The sequence below is a fragment of the Rhamphochromis sp. 'chilingali' genome (assembly GCF_963969265.1).
Source record: "Rhamphochromis sp. 'chilingali' genome assembly, chromosome: 12".
In the NCBI taxonomy this organism is placed as follows: Eukaryota; Metazoa; Chordata; class Actinopteri; order Cichliformes; family Cichlidae; genus Rhamphochromis; species Rhamphochromis sp. 'chilingali'.
In genome coordinates this window covers 35679338-35694983 of record NC_137939.1, presented here as the reverse complement: position 1 = coordinate 35694983, position 15646 = coordinate 35679338, and positions in this window count along the sequence as shown.

The window sequence follows — 15646 nt, the reverse complement described above, 5'->3', positions numbered from 1 at the left end:
CATCCTGGGCTTCAGAGACGCCGCAGCAGCCGCGAGCTCGACGCCTGATGCTCGGCAGCAGTTTAAGGCAAAGGAGCTTCAACCTACCAAAGTAAAATGATAAAGCAGTTAAAGTCTATTTTAAATGTGCACCACTGATTCGTGTCATTAAAAGACCTCTGCATCTTCTTTCTGCTGCAGCAGTGAAAGTCTTACTGAGACTATTAATGACAAACAGCCTCTGTGTGAGACGCTGTGACATCATCAACACTGGACATAAATCTGTTTCTGTTCTGTCCTGTACTGTCGTCAATAGAAAGTTAGGAAAGTACGACATTTGAAGATAATTGCAGAAACAACAAACACGTCAGCATTACTGCTGCTGTTAGAGCCTCGGCTGTTTAAGCTGCAGTGTGCTCATGCAGACACAGGGGGGCGACCTCCCCCTGCAGATGTCAGCAGCTGTGCTGCTCAGTAAAACATGTTCAGGTACAAAATCAGTGCCAGTTCAATGTTTGTCTGCCATCCTGATATCAGTGGAGCAAACTCAGGCCTGTGGCTCTTACTGCGACTGTTGTGTTTGTGTTGTGGGCACCTGCACATGGAAATGATCGTGTAAGTGAAGCTGGTACGATGGGCTCGCTGCTCCGGGCCACTGAAGACGCAGCTCATGAAGTAAAGTGAGTTTGATGCCTCTGCTCTAAATAAGTCTGAGCGAGTTATGAGATGACGGGAAAATTCAAAACAAACTTCTGGACTTATTTTTAGATTTTTATGAGACGTTTGCTGTTTAATATTAGAATATTTGATCAAAGATATTGTATGATTTGATGCTCGTGTGCAGGCCTGTGCCTCTGCATGAAATGGCCTGTATTTATATAGCGCTTTACTAGTCCCTAAGGACCCCAAAGCACTTTTACACATCCAGTCATCCACACATTCACACACACATTCACACACTGGTGATGGCAGCTACATGTAACCACAGCCACCCTGGGGCGCACTGACAGAGGCGAGGCTGCCGGACACTGGCGCCACCGGGCCCTCTGACCACCACCAGTAGGCAACGGGTGAAGTGTCTCGCCCAAGGACACAACGACCGAAACTGTCCGAGCCGGGGCTCGAACCGGCAACCTTCAAAAGGTAGAAAAGTCTTCTCCAGAGGGAAACGCGTCCTTTACTTCAGACAGTAACAGTGCAAAAGTCTTGGTATTAAAATCTGCATGCTGTGGTCCACTAGGTCATGTTTAATTCATTAATGTGTAAATCACTTTAATGTTGCAGCTGCGGATGATGACACATATGCATCATATACAAAACATAAAACATTTAATGTATCCAAAATATCCAAATGAAAAATACTTCAATAAAGTACAAGTGCAGTACTTGAGTAAATGCACTGAGCCGCCGTCAGTCTGTGGTCCTGCTCATGTTCTCGTCACCGGGCAGTGTAACAGTTACTGCAGGACCGGTGAGGACCAGAGGGGGCAGCACCTCCCCAGCTTCCCTCTGCATCCTCATGCAAGCTGCTCGTGGAAAACTCTGGAGAGGAACTTTCTGGACCTGCTGCTTCTTGTTCTGCTTCATTTCTTGGTGCAAATGTTTTTATTTATGGAAAGAAAAACTCAAAGCCAACTCGTGACTCTCGTGTGTGACAAAAGCTGCTTTTGCTTCTTGTGTTTGGGAGCATGATGTGCATGATGCTGCTAACAGCAGGCATAAGTGTAGATGTTTAAATGGTCCACAGCTGGATTTTTTGACCTCTGAGACGTGGCTCCAGCCGGACTCATGACCTGCATGCTGGACAGAGATTTGAACACAGTGTGTAATTTTTCGCTCTTTTCTCGTAGATTTGTTCTGTTTTCTTAGCGGGGAGGACATGTCATTGTGAAGAAATAATGAAGTCTTGAGATGTGCTCGTCAGTGCATTTTGTAAAACGACATTTTCTGCAGAATTCCAGCTTTTTAGGAGTTTTTTGTGTCTTCGTACTTTGCTGATACACGGGCCACTTTGGTCATTTCTCCTCCACTAAATCGGACCTGACACATTCTGAATGCTGAAATGTACTTTGACCTTTTAAAGTTTGTGTTAAAGGTTTTGGCCCGACTCTGTGGGGCCCACAAATGATCGAGCTAAATAATGTAAAAGTAAACAAGACGGTGGATTTGAAACGATCTGTGTGTCCATCGGAGAGGGAAAGGTCACAGAAAGGTCTCCGCCTGTAAACAAACACACTAAAGGTCTGAGCACCGCACGACTTCACCTTTCATCGACTCTCTGTGACTTTCCTTCTTTCTGCTCAGAAAAGCTGCTTTTGTCTGCTTTTAGTTTTTATTTAGTCTCAGTTTTTATGCAGCAACTCCTCGACTGTGAGACACGTCTCCAGGTGCTGCAGACCAAATAAAACCAACATGTGTGTGAAACACGGAGCTTAGTACATCAGGATGATAGCCTCCCGAGACACGCTGCTCCAAGAAAGCCTCAGGCAGCTGAAGACAGACGTGATGAGGAACAGGAAGAGGAACAAGCGTGGACCATCAAGTCGCTGCATGACAGGCTGAGGAAGAGGCAGACATGAAGAAACCAAGCGTCTACCAAGCGCTAGGAAAGACCAGCTTTAAGATACTTTGATCATGGCAGCACAAAACAAGCCCTAAACTTCCACCACAGCTGCAGCAGTAACATAACAGCAACTGTGCAAACACCTGGAAGTTTCCACTAAAGGCGGTTTCTGTGTCTAATATCTAAGAGAAAGTTTGATGTTTGCATGATGTGAAAACACTGATTGCTGGAATATTTCATCACCTGTGGAAATATTGTTAAGATTGAGCTCTCTGAGGTCTAAGTCACCATCAGTGACGAGCCCGCCCCTGACAGCCAATAAGAATATGTCATTTCTCTGATTGCCAAGACTTCTCCCACTTCTCTTGGCAATCACAGAACAAAGGAATTAATTATTCCAGCTGACACAAATCAACAGCTATTCACATTTTCTTCCCAAAAGTCAGGTTTGTGTTTCTCTGAAATGTAGTTAGAGAAGGGTCAGACGTTCCTTCAACGATGACTTAAACCAGTTATTGTTTCCAGATCTGTGAGCTTCATGCCAAGCACTGAGGTACGAAGAGTCTGAACTCAGTGTTGTTTAACTAGCCTATCGTGAAACATATTTAAATAGTAATCTGTCATTCTAAAGTTTGCAAAGCTTTTTATTTTTTCACGAGACTTTTCATTTTCCTTGTCTCTCATGCATCTCCTGTTTCTGTAGCTGTTCATATTAAAGACTTAAAATAATCAGACTGTTCCAAACACTCAGTTTCAGACAGTTTTTTTACCCTACTCTTCTGTATGATGTCATCATGAGCAGTTATCCTTATATGGTCATGATGACCGCCATCCTCAGGTAGAAGAAAGCTGGCTTAAATCTTGATCTTCTCAAATTCTTGATATTTAGAATTGGTGCTATTTCTTAAATTTGTCAGTTCTGTAACATTTTGTATTTTTAGTTCAGTCTGTTATTGTTACTGTCTTGGAGCAACTGCAACACACATACTTTCCTCAGGAATTAATAAAGTATCTGATTCTGATTAAATGGGAGGAGCTTGTTTCAGACAGAATGAGATAAGTTAGGATTATTCTGACCTTTGAATCATGCAAAGCTGCTCTAGCAGAGTCCAAGCACTAAAACACGGAGCTGGAAATGAGCCGAATGGATCAATTTAAATATTGTTCTCACCTTTCACCTTAAAGTACACGTGTTACAATAGAAATGCATTATATTCATAAAAACCATCACGTCTTTATCTCACAGCAGTCGGATCCTGTGTCGTAGCTGTCAGTCGCCTCATCAGTTACACCCGGCCACCAGATCATTAGCGACTAAAGGCCATTTCCGATCCGGCTGCTAACTCACCTGCTCCGTAACACGCCGAACTCTGTGGAGTCAAACTTCAAAAATACAGCAGGAAGCTCCGGGACTCCCTCGGCTTTCTCCAACACAAACAGTCTGCAGCATTTTAACCTGCTGTCAGATTTCTGTATTAAGATCAAGTCCACTGACTGGAAAACCAAATTGTAACAGCATGTCTGACCTGCTTCCATGTGTTTGTGATCTTTTCTTCTTTCTTGTTTGTTCATATTGGTAATAATATTGTTTTTAAAAGCATAACGCCTTCAAAATAAAGTCACACTCATGAAACATTGACTTTCCTCCATCTTGGACCCACAGACCGCTGTTAATACTCCTGACTCTGAGCTGGAGGCCTTTATAACTCACCTCCACTTAAAACGAATTAATCTGGAACAGCAGAGCCTCCACGCGATGAAGCTGGATGTGCTGAAGCTGGACTGGAGCTGGGCCCTAATGTTCAAGAAGATATGATGAAGCATCATAACGAAACCTCTAAACTGTTACAAAATATCCAGATTTTAGTCGTAAAGCTTCTAAGACTGCAGGACCAAAGTGAACAGCTTAAAACATAAAACACTGAATATTCACTACGTCTGATGAACAAAAACAACAAAGCCACTGTGGAAATGTTTTAGTTGGTGCATTAAAACCTGAGGAGCAAGGAAAGGAGACGAGGAAGGAGGAGAGAGAGGTCAAAGAGTGGATGACCTCATTGAGAGGCGACCAAAGAAGACATGAAAAGGAAGAAAAGATGGAGAGGAAAGTGTGGCAAGTGAGGAAGTGATGGCTGCCCGGTGTGTGTGTGTGTGTGTGTGTGTGTGTGTGTGTGTGTGTGTGTGTGTGTGTGTGTGTGTGTGTGTGTGTGTGAGAGAGGGGGTGGGTGGGTAAAGGTAGAGGAACAGAGGAGAGTGAAGAAAGAAGTGAAGGAGGAGAGAGGAGAGGCTTAGTGGGACGAGTGTCAATCCAGCCTGAGAGAGCCGTCAGTCTGAGAGGAAAACAGAACGAATGAGTGTGAGAACGAACGACAGAACCGCCGCCTGAATATTCATGAAGCACTGAGATTTCCCAGCAGTGTGTGTGTGTGTGTGTGTGTGTGTTCACACTGCTGCCTCGTACATGTTTATTCATAAATCATCTCATGTTTATTCATATTGGATTATGTAAACAAGTAAGTAGGCGTATTCAGACACACACAGGTCCTACTGGTCAACCTTTAAACACACACACACACACACGTCGGGTATTCATATCTTGTAGGGACATCAAATAGACATAATGCTTTCCCTAGCCCCTCCCCCTAACCCTGACCCTAAACCTAACCATAACCTAACTAACCCTGACACTAAAACCACATTTTGACTCTCAAAAATGCCTTCAAACTTGTGAGGACCTGGATTTTGGTCCCCATAAAGATATGAATACACACACACACACACACACACACTGCACCTGATTCTTTGGAGATAAGGTCGAGAGCAGGGTCAGAGGAGAATCGGGACTGTGACAAACTCAGTGTTGGTCACTGAAATCATCAGAAAGACCTTAAACAGCTTCTTATGTAACAAAGAGGCTTAAAGAGCCTGAAACCTGAATATTAGAGCTCTCATGTTGATGTCTGAATTGTTTTTGTGCTGAAACATGATCTGTCCAACAGAGCTGCTCGGAAATGATCTGATGAAATTCACCCTCCTCATGTAACACAGGTGTAACACACAATCTTTGTGTGCCTGAAAACTGTCAGAAGTGTTTGTTTCAAGTTTCTTTATATAAAAGATTTTATTGGTAAGTAATGAATCGATCGTTTAAACGATCAGACAGGAAGTGTCAACAGTCAGACCCGGGGACAGCAGGAAGAAAGAAAAGAGGAGCACAGAGGCCAAAACAAACCGCAGAGACGCAAGTTAATGACATACAAGCACATGGTGTCCACAAAGCCAAGCGTGGACTTTTATCAAGGAAGCACAAATAAGCCAGAGAGAAGTGCTTTACTGGAGTCGTGTGATAGATGAGGATTCTGCATCATTTCTCTGTTCTCAGCTCTCACTTTGAAGCCTAAACGGCTCCCTGAGTGCAAACTTAGAGAGTTAGAGAACTCGTCCTTGTTGATTTCTCTCAACTCGTGTGAATGAGTGCGTGTGATGTCACCCCGGAGCTCCATCAACGTTCAGCCTTTCTGCAGCAGGCACGAGTTTTTGCACACACTGCAGCTCGACTGAGACGTGTTGAGTCTCATCTGAAGCACCAGCACCGCACCTCCACCTTCCCATCCTCCCTTCTCCCCTCTCAACATCTATTTCCGTCTCCTCCATCCAACCCTGTCCACTCGTCCTCCTCTCCTGCAGAATAGCAATGTCTTTGTAGTCTTTGAAGTGGACGTGCATCTTTCCCAACCAATCAGAGACAAGAGAGTGAGACCGTGACTGGGAGCCGAACAGAAACTGGAGGAGAAAGTGATGTGAGATGAAAAGGGAAGGAGTCCTCGTCCTCTGAAAAGCCAGAGACAGAACCCGAGTGCGAAATAACGTATAAAGTCATAAATTATTCCGCGTGTTGGTTCCCTCAGGGACATTAACGCTCTTACTTAGGACTTCATATTCCAGTCAGGCCATCGTGGAGCGTTACCAGCTCCCCTCGGCTCCACGAACCCTCTGCCCTCACCTCCTGTTTACGGCGATGTGGAGGAAGATGAAAGACAGCGTGGCAAATGACCTCCAGCTCCTGTCAGCTCCAGTAAGAAGATGAATATCTCAGATTTTCTTTGATTTGCACATATATTAAACTAAATAAAATCCAGATAATGGAAATAAACAGGCGGGACTGAAGAAAACAAGATGCCAAGGCTACTCTGTCTCCGTTCTCTCTTCACTGCAGAAAACTTTGTATTAAAAAGAAAGAAATAGATTTGAAGTGGATGTTTTTTCTCCTCGGGGCAGAGATTGAAAACCGACACAGCGGACGAGTAGCAAATTAATCCTTTTCCTCTCGGACTGAATCCATCTCCTGTGCCGATCTCTGTATTGTGAGAGTATCCTCTGTTCCATCTTCGTATCATCTCTGAGAACCGACACACGACGTTTGGCCTTGCAAACAGAAATAGTTCAGGATGGCTCTGCCGGTGATATCCCTGCTTATCTTCAGTGTCCATTCACTCCAGCAGAAAGGCAACACACAGATAACACCAGTGGCACGAACGATCGCTCATCGGTTTGTGAAGTCACATTTAGTCAGGATTTCTACAAGCTTAAAACACCTCAATGCAGCCTGGACTTAAATTACATAGCAGCACTTATGTTAGCACACAGACTGTATTTAAAAGATGGACACACCCACAGTGAGCATGTTTTTCAGAGCCAGACCATATTTGGATTACTGCTGAGCAGCAGACTATTATCAAACTAGAATTTACCTTTGATGGACCAACAACAGCACCAGCAGCTCAGACGTGGTGGAGGAACTGGACATTTTAACATGGGAGGGTTGACTGCTTCCGGTGGTCATTAGAGGAACTGCAGCTTCTGGATCTATGGTGTGATTCAGCGTTGCTTCATTTTTACATCAAACCGACGTTAAACAGCTTAAAGTGAGAGCGCTGACCTGACCTTTAGTCTGAGGATGTGTTGATTTCCTTTGTGCTCAAACTAAAGCTTCAGTGAGGGTGAAAGAAAAGCTTCTTGTTAAATATGAAGTCTTGCTGGTGATGAGTTCAGTGACCCTCACGCTGATCGCACTGGGAGCGCAGTCAGCCTGGCACTCAGCACATGGCTGCACACTTACAGTAAGACTCTGTGGCAAAGAGCCTCTGCTAAATGCCTCCACTGTAAACATTATGTAACGCCGGCCTTTAGAGAGTCTAACCGCACACTGACCGTCTGAACCAAGCTGCAAATGAACTTAGCCGAGCAGAGAGGCGAATGAAACAAATTCTGTTTACTTTACATTTTTATTTGTTGAAACTTGTCGTGTTGAACGCAGCTGAGCTCCACTGCCTTCATGTAGGGATTCAGTGAAATTAGCTAAATGCAAGCTCAGAGAAATGAAAAACATGAAATATTAGATTGTGTCATTATTTAATTAACAAACATGAAGCCAACATGATGAAGCGGTGTGAGGAAAAACTAAGTACTAACTATGTCATGATTCAGCAGTTTGCAGAGCCAGCATCAGCAGCAATAACTTGAAGTAATCAGCCTCCACATGGTCGTAGATGCTCTGCAGCGCCGTTTCACGCGGCTCTGTGTGGTTATGGACTTTGATTCTTTTTCAGCCATCCTGTTGGAGATTGGCTGCTGCTTGGAGTCGCTGTCCTGTTGTATGATCCAACTTCAGCCACGTTGTGGCCTCACGTTTGAGGAGTTCACGGTTGATTTCATGTCTGCAAGGTACAAATCATCGCCACCTCCCTGCTGATGCTTAGTAGACGTGTGTTCTGAGTGATTGGCTATATTTGTGCACATTGTTCCAGAGGTGGTTTGTTCAGATGCAGCTATGCAGAGCTACACCATGCTGAGATGTTCTTAGAGAGAGCAGCTGTAGCTCAGGAGAGAAGGTCGTCTGTTGGTGGTTTGATCCTTGGCTGCTCCAGTCTCTGTGCCAGTTTACCATTTAGGGCAAGATACCAAGCCCCAGTTGCTCTGCGGTGCGTTCACTGCAGTATGAACATGTGCGAATGAGGCCTGCTGTATGAAGCGCTTTGAGTGCTCAAGTAGAATTTACAAAGCGCTCTATAAAAGCCAGTTTATCAAGCTCTCTGCATCCCTGCCAAACAAGCCAATGGTAAATGGCCTGTATTTATATAGCGCTTTACTAGTCCCTAAGGACCCCAAAGCGCTTTACATATCCAGTCATCCACCCATTCACACACTGGTGATGGCAGCTACATTGTAGCCACAGCCACCCTGGGGCGCACTGACAGAGGCGAGGCTGCCGGACACTGGCGCCACCGGGCCCTCTGACCACCACCAGTAGGCAACGGGTGAAGTGTCTTGCCCAAAGACACAACGACCGAGACTGTCCAAGCCGGGGCTCGAACCGACAACCTTCCAATTACAAGGCGAACTCCCAACTCTTGAGCCACGATCGCCCCACAATACTCTGTTTCTAACTGTGCTGCCATGAACTCGAACATTTAACATGCTGAGTGAGGCCGGTAGAGTCTGAGATGGAGCTCTGGGGCAGTTTCCTAGTTTCTGTGAGCATTGGGGGGAATTTGCCGGGACGTCCACTTCCAGGAAGACAGTTGGATGTTTTTCAGTTGTGAATAATTGAATATTTTAGAATGATGGACTTCAGATGGGGGCAGCACGGTGGTTAGCACTGTTGCCGCACAGCAAGAAGGTCCTGAGTTCAATTCCACCATCAGGCCGGGTTCTTTCTGTGTGGAGTTTGCATGTTCTCCCCGTGTTTGCGTGGGTTCCCTCCGGGTACTCCGGCTTCCTCCCACCATCCAAAGACATGCAGCTTGTGGGGATAGGTTAATTGATTAATCCAAATTGCCACTAGGTGTGAGTGCGAATGGTTGTCTGTCTCTGTGTGTTGGCCCTGCGACAGACTGGCGACCTGTCCAGGGTGTACCCCGCCCCTTTCCCCATGACAGCTGGGATAGGCTCCAGCACCCCCCACGACCCTGAAAATGAGAAGTGGAAGCGAATGGATGGACTTCAGATTGTTTTTAATGACTTTATAACTTTTCGTTAAGCATGGAGGTGCTCCAACTGCTGCTGATCATTTAATGAGTGCATTTGATTAGCAGTGCCTGGCTGCTAATTACCCTGAACTCCTGTGGAAGCACAGGACCTGATATGTAAAACCTGGGAGCTGAAAGAGTCTGTTTCTTTGTGCTGCACCAGTCTTTTGATTGTAATGTTGCAGGTTGCACACCTGAGTGGAACCAGTCAGAAATCCCAGCCCGAGAGAATCCGGAGCGGAAACAGGAAGCTCGTTTTCTCCGCCTCACAGATTACTGGGATTGCTCTCTCATGCACTTTTTATTTGTTATCACATTCATAGAAGGTTTTAATAATGATGATGTGCGAATGAGTGTGTGTTCAGGCAAAATGTGTGAAGAAAGGAAGCAGAGAAACTCCCACGCCACAGAGCTGTGGAAAATTTACATTTTCTCTCGCCCCTCTCTCTCTTCTCTCGCTTTTATCTTTTTCTCTTTCTGGTTTTGCATCATTCTTCTTTCACTGGGTTGATTTTCATTTTCTCTGCGTGTCTGAAGCTTTTATTTTGTGCAAACTGTTGCCTGTCAAACTATCATAGTAATCATTGTAAATGTTAACATCGAAGCGTTTTGTTAGGTCGGGCTGCGGAGCCGAGGATTAGGACACGGCGCCTTCATGTCACAGCGACCACAGAGGAAGCAGCAGGTGTTACTGATAGTTATTAACATTGATCGGTTTCTGCTGCGACGGTCAGAATAGATGTCAGGAAGATGAAAGCAGCGATCGCTGGTGCAGACGACATTTCCTGGACACACTTTGGGTCTCTTAGAACCAACTGAGCAGCATTTAGACACCACGGCCGACCTGAGTGTTGCTGCTGACCATGTACATCAGCGTCTGATGGCTGCTTTCAAGAGGATAACACACCACGTCATAAAGATCATCACAGGCTGGTGTCTTAAACACGACAGTGAAATCTCTGAGGAATGTTTCTTCATCTATTACATGAAGTCAGCTGAAAGGCCGAGTAACGGTTAAAAGCAGAGCTGTGAGCGACTCGATGAGCAACTCAGAAACCGAATCCAAGTAGCTGAAGGCTCTTCGGACTCACTGACGAGTTTGGACCTGAGACCAGTGCGGCCTTTCAGCTCGCACTGTGACATCACAGTTGGCCACTGTGTGTAAGCTGACATGAGAAGTGATGTCATGAATGCTTCCTGTCGCTGACATGATGGGATTTCTTCCTCAAGTGTTAGAGTTAGTATTCGAAGCCTGAGAGCTGAGACCGATTTAGATGTTCCTCTGTCAGTTTGTTTAAAGCACACAACACACACACACACACCGTGCTCATTAGCCATGTATGGTGTATGTGTGCCAGAAGTCATTTGTTTGTCTTTAAGCAGCTAAACTCTCTTTTATCCAGCTGATAATACAACGATTAGCATCTCAAAACCACAAAAGAGCTTTTTAATCAAACCTCAGGCTCTCTCACACACACACACACACACACACACACACACACACACACACACACACACACACACACACACACACACACACACACACACACACACACACTCTCACAAACACACACATACTCGGGGGTCCCAGGCCTCCTGTTGTGTAGCGTGTGATGATTACAAAGACGATATGTGTGTGTGTGTGTGTGTGTGCACTGACTGGTAGTTTACACAGAAATGTGCCAAGCAGCTCATTTGCTGGTTTTATATATAAACGTATATACGTGTGTGCAGATGGTAAAGGACTCTGTCTGCTCCAGTTTGACTCTGAACCTCTGATGAAATCATTTCTACATTTCGACCTTAAGATGCTCGTCACTCAGCATCTCTCAGCTCAGATGTTTCATATTCTAGCAGTGTGCCTAATATTTTGCATGCACTATAGCATCATATTATCCCACTTTGCAGCTTATTTGTGGTTCCTTGAGTGTGAAGAATGGGAGTCCCATGATGCACCAAGCACTTATTCTCCACTCACTGTGGTCCCCGTGCATTATATGCTACTGCTTGACTCTTTATGCTCTCATTTTTTCTTTTCTATTTTCCCTCAACCTCCAACCGGTGGCTGCCTCTTGCTTGATACTGTGGGAGTTCTTCCTGTTAAAACGAGAGGTAACCTCGTGCTTGTTCCTCAGATATTTTATGGTCTTTACCTTGCAAAGTGTCTTGAGGTGGCTGCGAAAGAGCACCAGATAAATAAAACGTAATTGATGTGAACTACTTCTGAAAAGGGCATGGCTGTGCATCCTGCAGCATCCCCCCCCCCCCCCCCCTCCAGATATATTTTATGAATTAAGACATCCTTTAATGTGACACTGAAATTGATCTCTGAGTCACAGTCGGGATGACAGAGGGTACAAACTTTCCAAAACCCAAATGAAACGGTAAACTAATGTAGTTTATGCAGTGAGACAAACTGATCGAATGTGTGGCACAAACAGAGCCTCTAAAATAAAATTATAATATTTGTACTTTGTCACAGGAGGAGTGAGTCTTTCACTGAACATGCTCGTGTGACTGGAGAAGGTCTGAAGGATTAATGCTCTCTGTAACTCATCAGAGTCAAGCTTCTCACCCTCAGTGTTGCTGGATGTATGGATCTGTTTGTTCAGTCTGTTGTTATCTGCTACCTTCAGTCTGCTAGCGTAGCACAGCACAGCGCTGGCCACTGCAGACTCATAAAGCATCCTGAAGCACCGTCTGGCAGATGTTATAGAACTGTTTCATAAAATAGAGACCGCACTGGCTTTGGCGCTTCATTTAGAGGGCGTCTGTGTAGTCCACTTTGTTTATTTGAGTTTTTATTTTATTAATATTAACACAATTAAATGAATGCAAATGAAGCTCAAGCTAAATACATACAGCGGGTCATTTAATGGAAGTGTTAGCAGGATTGGCAGCTAGTGGCAGCTTTGAGCTTTGCAGGGGTTCGTCACCCTCAGGCCTCAGAAGCTTACCACTGTGGAAGAATCATGATGATTTAAATGAGCTCTGCTTCTTTTCAAAACCTTTTTCCTATTCAGCTTTAAAGGGGGAAACATACTTACCTAGGCCCGCATTCTTTTTAATGACCAGCAGGGGGCGACTCGTGTAGTTTTAAAGTCTGCCCACTGTGACATAAACATGATCCTAATTCCTCTAGGCTCAAATGCTACAACATGGTCTTCATTTATGAATTAGTTTCCAGATTAGTGTCCAGATGGACGATGAAGCTGCTCTGCAAAGACACCAGTCACTAACATATGCACTGAAAACGGAGCGCCTTCAAAGATGGGAGTTTCCATGTATCACTATTTCACAGATGATATTTAAACACAGACTTTATAGTAAAGATGCAGACTGTGTAACAGAGCCTCTTCAGTGACCTTCATGTACGAAGTTTTAATCTACTTTCCATGACAAGAACTCTGCATATGCTGAGTCGTGCTAAATGTATAAAAAAACCGAAGCTCGGACGTTTCTGCAATTTGCACTGAAATCCTTCTTTGTTTAAACTGTGAAGTGATGTGAAACCAAGAGTAGCCAATTATCTCTGACAGCGAGGAAACAGTGCGAGGGGAAGAAGAAACCTAAACGAGGACGGTGCTTCCTTTTATTTTTTACATTTTTTGTTTAGTTTTGATTTTCATTAAGAAGAAAATAATTTACTTAAAAATGAGAGGAAACAATTTCACAGGATTTCGAGTTAATGCGAGGACAGGTGACAGAGATTTCATGCTTGGAAATGTGTGTGTGTGTGTGTGTGTGTGTGTGCGTGTGCGTGTGTGTGTGTGTGTGTGGACTCCAGTGGTCCAGACCTCTTTTAGACAGCAAACAAGTCATTCATTATTCAAAACGAGCTCCCTCTCTCTTCGCTCACCGTCCTTCCTCTCCGCCTCATCAGTTGTTTGTCAGCTGTGTAGTTGTCAAAACTTCTCCAGATAAACAGATAAATCCGGCGCCTTCGAATCTTATTGATCATCGGAGAAGGTCACGCGGGACGCTCGATGCGTGTTCACGAAACACTTCCTGCCAGTGAGTGGTGTCTTTGTTCTCTCCGGCTCTCCTCTGAAGTGTTTCCTCCTCTGGCTCTGCCTCACGCCGCTGCTTCTGTTCAGCACAGACACTGAGTCACTTCACAGTAAATTGGATTTCCTGAACTCTGATTAGTTTGTGTTGTAATTGAGTTTGTGGATGAGACGTCTTTCTCTCATCCAACCTTATTTCAGACCAGTGCTGTGCCCGTGTGGCCCATTAGGTTTGGGTTTGTTTAAGCTGTGTGTTAAAGACAAATATCAGAAACCAGACGATGTTACATTTAAAGCAAGACTCATGAATTCTGGAACAGCAGCTGCTGCCATGACAGTAGACGAGAACTCTATGAAAACAAAGCATAGCCAATGATCTGGTGGAAGTCAACAGGCTGAAGCCACGCCCCTTTAAGCCAAGTTACTTCTGATTGGTTCCCCTTGTAAACAGACTATATCACTACATGCACACACATTTATACATGCAGCAGCTTTAACACCTGTTACCTGTGACTACCTGACTCATGAATACCGAGTCCTCCTTTCACTACTATGCTGATGATACTGAAACATTTCATCCTCTTCAGTCCCAACAAGTCCAGGCTGGATGGCATCATCACAGAGCATTAAGAGCTGGAAAGCACACAACGTCCTTCAGCTGAATGAGGATGAAACTGAAATTGTTCTCTTCAGTGGATGAAAGCAGCTTTTTCTGTGCCCCGTATCCAAAATTAAGCCTTTTCTTTCTTTGAGAGAACACGAAATTATCAATCATGCCCTCATTTCCTCCCACTTGGACTACTGCAGCTCATTCCACACTGGCCTCAGACCAGTCCTCGCTATTAAAATGTTGCTGTTAGGCTCCTCGCAGGCACCTGCTTTGGCTTCTCTCCACTAACTGCCAGGACTGATTTCGAGATCCTCCTGTTTGTCCACTAAACCCTTCACAGCTCTCCTGTCAAACTCCTGCTCAGCCTCCAGACCCTCGGGTCAGCTGATTGGATCCTTCTGACTCCGCCCCCTCTGCGGAAACAGCTTTACGGACACATCTTTGTATTTTAAAACGGTTACATTTTTTTTATCCATCGTTATTTACGTCTGTCTGATTTGCTTATTGTGTCCTTTTCAGCCGCTGCTGTGCATGTTTAGCACCTACTAACTTGTATTTTATTTATTTCATTTCTATCCTCCTATATATTTTATCCATTCTGTTTTTTGTGCAGCACTTTGGTCAAAGGGAGTTCTTTTTAAATGTGAATAAATTTGAGTTGAGTCATTACTATTTTTACAGCACGTGTGGCTCGGGTCGCTCGTGTCGTCGGGCACTTGTCATTTTGTTAAGCTTTGTGACTGCAGCAAAATCTGTTCACAAATAAGCAGAAGGATGACTTCTGTGATTTTAAGTCCAAGTTATTATCCTGATTAGTCAGCTCGGTGTGTCTGAACACAGCGGACCCTTCACACGTAGAAAGAAGAAGTTTGAAACCAGCTCGAACAATAAAGTTTGACCTGAGATTAAATCATGGAAGGAAAACAGAAAACAGCTGATGTGAACAGAGATTAATGAAGCACAAAGTCAGGGGCAGGTTTGAAGGGCTTGCTGTTGTCTAAAACAATAATCTATAGCATCCATAGCATGAATATTTGCAGCAGATCATCAGGCTGCTTGGATTTGTCAGGTTTTGTGGATATTTTGATTTGAGCAGAAATCTTCAACCCTCTGCAGGAATCATTGGCCAGCTTCAGTATTTCTCAGTGTGGTGTTACGCCACAGGGGAGCCTCAATAAGGCTTCATTAATTCAACTTTCACTGTAGAGGAAGCTATTAAGTAATCAAGGGTTACGCTTGTTCCTAACAAGAGCTAATCAGGAGGAAATTATTGTTTCTCCATCTATGTGCTGTCGGTCTAATGTGTGTGCTGCTCATTTTTATGACTCCTGCAGAGTTCTTTTTCACAGCAAGCACAAACAGAGTCAGGAGCCGTATTTACCCAGTGCATGAAGTGGATTAATTAGATCATTTTCTTTTTTCTATTCTGATGAAGAATGTGTGCAGTACGTGAGCAGAA